The sequence below is a fragment of the Dryobates pubescens genome, chromosome 3 (genome assembly GCF_014839835.1).
Source record: "Dryobates pubescens isolate bDryPub1 chromosome 3, bDryPub1.pri, whole genome shotgun sequence".
NCBI lineage: Eukaryota > Metazoa > Chordata > Aves > Piciformes > Picidae > Dryobates > Dryobates pubescens.
In genome coordinates this window covers 19637037-19644729 of record NC_071614.1, presented here as the reverse complement: position 1 = coordinate 19644729, position 7693 = coordinate 19637037, and positions in this window count along the sequence as shown.

Genomic DNA, 7693 nt, shown 5'->3' with positions numbered 1-7693 from the left:
TCCTCCTGTGGTAGCTAACGATGCTTGGCCTCCCAAGTGCCTTACATTGCCATGAAGGCTTGGTTTGTGTGCTGTGTCAGGAGCTGATCTTGCTCTCTCTCCACAACCTACCTGCAACATGGGCTTCATCTTGTGAGGATTTTGCTTTCTGCTTGGTAGAGCTACCAGTAAAAGGGACAGTTTGTTTTGGAAGCTTTTCCAGGTCTGCTTCTTTATCACTTTTTTGTTTTCTTTGTTTGGTTTTAAAACCTGTAGATGATGCGGGGGGGGGTGGGGGGCTGGGATTGCTTTGGGGGTTTTTTGCCCACCCCTGTATTTAGTCCTCAGAAATCCCCATCCTTCTGTTACACCAAATGTGGCAGGATCCCTGGAGTTGGTATTTTTTTGGAGCTGAGCCTCTGCTGTAAGGCAATCTGTGCTGTCACCCCAGAGGTGTGCAATCCACCCCCCATCCGAGGCCGCCGGGGGCTGCTTCGGCCTCTTTCCTCGTGCAAGCAACATCCCTCAGCTGGGAGCCTGCAGGAACTGCTTCTCTGTCCATGTCATCTCTTAGCAGGTCCAGCCTGCTCTTCAGCCCAAAGAGCTTTTCCTTTTCCACACAGGAGTACTTTTCACTGCAAGCCCTTAGCAGTCCCAGTCTTCCCTTGACCACTCTGCGTACAAAGATGCCACAAGCTCACCTCCCTTCAGTGGCTGCTCTTCTCAGGCCTCCTCTTCTCCAAGCCCTGTGTCTTCTGCAGAGGAGATCCAACCCCAGACAAGAACTCTTGTCCAGCACAGTGCAGAAAGTGTTAGAGACCAGAGCAAGTCTTTGCTTCCAGCATGACACTGCTGCTTGCACCCTTCCTTGTGGGTCTGAGGCCATTTCTGTAGTCTGTGTCCATTGTCCAGCCTGAGAAGGCTGGGGATGAGTAGTCTGGGATTTGGGGTGTGAAGCATAGTGTTTTCCATGCTTGTCACAGCCCAGAAGTAGTTCTTCTTCTGGCCTTAGTTAGCTTGGGAATGGGCTTGGGAAGAGAAAGGGGCAGAGGAAGAACAGATGTAGCATTTCACATAGACTTTTGGAGTGACTCTTAAGGGGCATTACAGTTGCATATTTTCTGTTGTTGTTTGTTTGTTTAGGATCATTTCTTTCCCACTGATCATGGTTGAGTTAGTCGTAAAGAAGTCAAGTTCCAGTTCCCCTGTAGGTCTCCTTACCCTTCATTCACCATTTAGAAACATCTTTTTGGTAGGCTTCATGGTCAGAGGGAAAAAGGACTACTCTAGGATACCTCCAAATGACTCCTGAAGCCAGTAGCCACCCTGCCTTTGCTGCAGCGTGTGGGGATTTACAGCAGCCTCATCTCTTGCCTTAGGTGAAGTCTTGGTAGGTGGACCTCGACTCGTGTCAGCAGTAGATGGAGTTTGTGGGGTTTGATTTCCAGCCTTCTGGCAAACTTCATGAGCATGTAACAGATGGTTTGGCAGGCTTTGTACTCAAGGGGTGAAGTTTGTTTCCTCACCCCAGGGCTGTGGGGGGTTCTTGTTGTCATAGCCAGGCAGGGGCAAGCAGTTTGCCTTTGAACCTGTTGAACTCAACAGACCAAACTTCAGCAAAGGAACTCGAGGAATAATGTCTGGTTTTTCATATTTATGCTTTAGTACAACTTTCCTGATTTTGGAAGGGGGAATGAGGGGGGTGGGAGGAGGGGGGTTTGGGAAGTAACAGCCTCTGCTCTTTTATCCTGTTGGATTGATCCTTCCTGTCACTGCGGGTTTTGTACGGATGGTGTTTGTCGTCGTTTGTCGTTCAATGACTTTTGTGATACACTCAACAGAAGTATTTTTTCTGAAATAAAGAAATAAAAGGCATAGATTCTTCCACTGCTGCTCTCCACTGGTGCTCTGTCACGCTGCTGAGCTGTGTCTGCTCCCAAAGCAAGCTGCGAGGTGCTGCGCTTGTCTCTCCCCTGCCGTCCCAGGCCAGGCTGGTCCTTTTGGTGCAGCATTTTATGTCCTCCAGTTCCTCACAGCTGGGCTTCAGCTTCTCTGCTAGAATCTCTTTTCAGCCATGAGGTCTCCACTGAGCCTCCTTTTCTCTGGGCTAAACAGCCCCAGTTCCCTCAGCCACTCAGAACCTTTTCCTCTAGACCCTTCACCAGCTTTGTTGCTCTTCTGTGAACACACTCCAGCACCTCAAATGTCTTTCTTCTAATGATGAGCCCAAAACTGAAGCCAATATTTGAGCTGTGGCCTCACCAGTGCCTAGTACAGGGGAAGGGAATGGAATAGAAATAGGAATGGAATGGAATGGAATGGAATGGAATGGAATGGAATGGAATACAAATAGGAATGGAATGGAATAGAATAGAAATAGGAATGGAATGGAATGGAAATTTAGAATAGAAAATAGAATATAATAGAATAGAATTAGAATAGAATAGAAATAGAATAGAATAGAATAGAATAGAGTAGAATAGAGTGGAATAGAATAGAAATGGAATAGAATAAATTGGAATTGGAATGGAATGGACTAGACTAGAATAGAACAGAACAGAACAAAATAGAATAGAACAGAATTGAATTGAATTGAATTGAATTGAATTGAATTGAATTGAATTGAATTGAATTGAATTGACCAGGTTGGAAAAGACCTTTGAGATCATTGAGTCCAACCTATCACCCAGCACTATGTAATGATCCCAGCGCTACTCCTGCTGGCCACACTGTTGCTGATACAAGCCAGGATGCTGCTGGCCTTCTTGCCCACCTGAACACACTGCTGGCTCATATGCACAAAGTACAGATCCAACCCTGGCTTATGTCCCCTCCAGCAGGTTAGGAGACTTCCTCTGGAGATGATGAAGTAAGGTACTCCACTGTAGCCTAAAATTGAGCCAGGGGAAGTTAAGGTTGGAGATTAGGGAAAAATTCTGTCCTGTAAGAGAGCTCAGGCACTGCAGCAGGTTGCCCAGGGAGGTGGTGGAGTCACCCTCCCTGGAGGTGTTCAAGGCACATAGAACACTGCAGCAGGTTGCCCAGGGAGGTGGTGGAGTCACCCTCCCTGGAGGTGTTCAAGGCACATAGAACACTGCAGCAGGTTGCCCAGGGAGGTGGTGGAGTCACCCTCCCTGGAGGTGTTCAAGGCACATAGAACACTGCAGCACATTGCCCAGGGAGGTCACTGAGGCCTCATCCCTGGAGATCTTCAGGGTCAGGCTGACCAAGGCTCTGAGTAACCTGCTATAGTGGAGGATGTCCCTGCTGACTGCAGCAGGGGTGGACTGGATGCCTGGATACCCAAACTGTTCTGTGATTCTATGATGTGGCACTTGGGGACATGGTTTAGTGGCCATGGTGGTGCTGGGTTGATGGTTGGACCTGATGATCTCAAAGGTCTTTTCCAACCCAATCAATTCTATGATTCTGTGCTGTCTTGTTCCCAGCTATTTACACTTCTGGTACCTGAGCAGGATGTAAAACCTACAGTGCCTGCTGCCTCCAGCACATCCATGACACAGCCTCCCATCCCTGCAGCATCATGGCCACTGCTGTGTCACAGAATCACCAAGGTTGGAAGAGACCTCAGAGATCATCAAGTCCAACCTGTCACCACAGACCTCATGACTAACCCATGGCACCAAGTGCCACGTCCAATCCCCTCTTGAACACCTCCAGGGACGGTGACTGCACCACCTCCCTGGGCAGCACATTCCAATGGCTAACAACTCTCCTCACCTCCAGCCTAAACTTCCTGTGGTGCAGCTTGAGACTCTGTCCTCTTGTTCTGGTGCTGGTTGCCTGGGAGAAGAGACCATCCCCCTCCTGGCTGCAACCTCCCTTCAGGTAGTTGCAGACAGCAAGAAGGTCTGCCCTGAGCCTCCTCTTCTCCAGGCTAAACAACCCCAGCTCCCTCAGCCTCTCCTCGTAGGGCTTGTGCTCGAGGCCTCTCCCCAGCCTCCATGCATTTATTTCATGCCCATGCATTTGATTTAATCCAAACCCTTCCAGCCAACCCAATTCTGTGGTTCTATGAAAGTCCCCTCACGTCCTCAGGCATGCCAGTAGTCCATGTCTTCAGAAAGCTGGGGAATGGGCCAGATGTGTCCTAGCAGCTTTGAACTGACTGTCCAGCTGCTGTGGGGGTGAGAAAGGCTCCCAGTCTTGATGGTTGGACTATTGAACCTCAAACATGCCAGAAACCTACAGCTCTTGAGTTTGCCATGCCTACAGCATGGGCAGCTGCTTCTGAGTTATCTGTGGCTGCCTGCATGGTTGGGAATGGAGCAGAAGGGTGTCTGTAGGGGATGATTTCTCTAATGTGGTTTGAGTGCATACTTTATGGTGAGCTGAATTGTGTGCTTTCTGCAGCTGGCCCTGGGCATGCTACACAATTTGGTTGAGTATTAGGTTACAGTTCCATGGCATGTGCAGAAAACAGCTTCTGGCTTCCACTCCTACGGCCTGCAGCACCAGTAATTTCATCTGGAAGCCCTTGGCCTCTGGAAAAGCTGATTAGGGTGGCCCACAGAAGTTGGCCTTTGTCAGATGTTGCTTGGAAGGCACACCAGGAAACACCAGATCATGCTTTGAAATCTGTCAGGTTTATTCTTCTAGCACTGGGCACCTTTAAAATAGCTGTATTTGAGAGTGTGTCCAGCAGATCCAGGGAGGTTCTCCTCCCCCTCTGCTCTGCCCTGGTGAGACCTCACCTGGACTATTGCATCCAGTTCTGTGCTCCTCAGTTCAAGAGGGACAGGGATCTGCTGGAGTCCAATGGAGAGCTACAAGGATGAAGAAGGGACTGGAGAGCTGCCTGTTGAAAGGCTGAGAGCCCTGGGGCTCTTTAGTCTGGAAAGGAGAAGACTGAGATGGGATCTGATCAATGTCTATCAATATCTGAGGGCTGGGGGTCAGGAAGGAAGGGACAGGGACAGCCTCTGTTCACTTGTGCCCTGGGATAGGACAAGGGGCAATGGATGGAAACTACAGCACAGGAGGGTCCACCTCAACATGAGGAAGAACTTCTTCACTATGAGGGTCACAGAGCACTGGAACAGGCTGACCAGAGAGGCTGTGGATTCTCCTTCTCTGGAGACTTTCAAGCCACATCTGGATGCATTCCTGTGTGACCTGTGTTGGATTCTTTGGTCCTGCTCTGGCAGGAGGTTGGACTTGATGATTTCCAGAGGTCTCTTCCAACCCCTAACATACTCTGATCCTGTGATCCAAAGCAGACTAGAAAGAGCAGTGGCCCAAAATGGGCCCAAAACAGAAAGCTGGTGACCTTTCAGAGCAAGGGGGAGAGGAGGGAGCTGCCCCATGGAGACTGCCTGAGGGAAAAGTGAGAAGCCACAGCACAAAAGCTGACTGAAAAAAAGCATTTTGTTCCTAAGAGTTCTGTTCTCTGGGGGGGGGGGGGGGGTGCATGACAGCTGCCTTTCATATGTACTCAATACCTGCCCAGTGCCATTTGGGGTGAGAAACTTCCTGCCATGCTTATCTTCAGGGAGAGAGGAGCAATGTGACCCTAAGCAGAGCACAAATGTCCTAACTCCATTGCTGTGCCAGCTGCTAAGTTTCCCTTTTCACTGGACCTTTCTGCTAAGATTCACAGATTGCACTGAGTTGGAAGGAACCCTCAAAGGTCATCTTGTCCAGCCCCCCCTGCAGCCAGCAGGGACACCTCCAACTAGATCACCTGCCCAGGACCACGTGAAGTCTCAACTTGAATGTGTGCAGAAATGGGACCTCAACCACATCTCTGGGCAACCTGTTCCAGTGTTTCACCACTCTCATTGTAAAGAACTTCCTCCTGATGTCCAGCCTGAATCTCCCCTGCTCAGTTTCAAACCCTCACCCTATCCCCACAGGCCCTTCTGAACAGTCCCTCCCCAGCCTGCCTCCAGGTCCCCTTCAGATACTGAAATGTAGCTCTAAGGTCTCCAGAGCCTTTTTCTTTCCAGGCTGAACAACCCAAATCCTTTCAGTCTGCCCCTGTAGCAGGGGTGTTCCAGCCCTCTGAGCATCTTTGTGGCCCACTCCACCAGGTCTATGTCCTTGCTGTGTTGGGGGCTCCAGGGCTGGATGCTGTACTCCAGGTGAGGTCTCACCAGAGCAGAGCAGAGTGGCAGAATCACCTCCCTCGACCTGCTGACCATGCTGTTTTAGATGCAGCCCAGGTTGCCATTGGCCTTCTGGAATGCCAAGTGCACACTGCTGGCTCATGTCCAACTTTTCATCCACCAGCACCCTCAAGTCCTTTTCTGCAGGGCTGCTCTCAGTGCCATCATCCCCCAGCTTGCATTGCTATCAAGGTTGCTTAAGATGTGTTTATATCTCAGTCCTAAAGCCCAATCTCTGTAGCAACCTGCTGTAAGCAAAATTGTGTAGAGCCCCTGCTAGCTCCACAGCTATGTGAGAGCTAAACTCTCCTCTCCAAGCAAACCCAGAATCACACTTTTGTGAGGTTTTTTTTTCCCCCCTCACTTTAACCCTCAGCTATTTCAGCCATTGGGGTCTTTTATTTACAGCAGCTTTATTAACAGATTTATACCAACCAGGCATGTACTGCTTACATTCAGACTAGCAAGTGCAACTTTATCCATGGCAGGGCTCTTGGACCTTCCTGAAATGCACATAACAGTATAGAATAGAATAGAATAGAATAGAATAGAATAGAATAGAATAGAATAGAATAGAATAGAATAGAATAGAATAGAATAGAATGGAATGGAATAGGATGGGATGGGATGGGATGGGATGGGATGGGATGGGATGGGATGGGATGGGATGGGATAATAGAATAGAATATTCTATTTAAACCCTCAGTCTTCACTGCCTGAAAGTGAGAGGCCCCTTTTGACTCCATGATAGGATAGGATAGGATAGGATAGGATAGGATAGGATAGGATAGGATAGGATGGAATGGAATGGAATGGAATGGAATGGAATGGAATGGAATGGAATGGAATGGAATGGAATGGGATAGAATAGGATGGGATAGAATAGAATAGGATGGGATAGGATAGAATAGAATAGAATAGAATAGATTAATAGAATAGAACATTCTATTTAAACCCTCAGTCTTCACTGCCTGAAAGTGAGAGGCCCCTTTTGACTCCATGATAGGATAGGATAGGATAGGATAGGATAGGATAGGATAGGATAGGATAGGATAGGATAGGATGGAATGGAATGGAATGGAATGGAATGGAATGGAATGGAATGGAATGGAATGGGATAGAATAGGATGGGATAGAATAGAATAGGATGGGATAGGATAGAATAGAATAGAATAGAATAGATTAATAGAATAGAACATTCTATTTAAACCCTCAGTCTTCACTGCCTGAAAGTGAGAGGCCCCTTTTGACCCCATAAGAGAAATCTGGAGTGGTTACCACACCAGGCTTTAGAGAGGTTTAGCTCTACTTTTTGAGACATCAACTGAAGAACCTGGATTTGGTTCTACAAAGTTTGTTTTCTCATGTGCATTTCATTTTGACATCCAGCAGGAGTGAGGTTGAGTTTGGAAGGAGCTAAAAGGGCAAGCAAGGAGAGGTTAGGAAGGGGGGGCGGGAAATGTTAGCAAAGTGAAGGTGAAATTAGTTGGCTCTAGTGAGAAGGGAAGGGGGAGAGTGAGTGAAGCAAAGGTGAAAGGCAGAGCATCCATTCTGAAATGTGTTGTCTTAAAGTCAGCTCAGCTAAA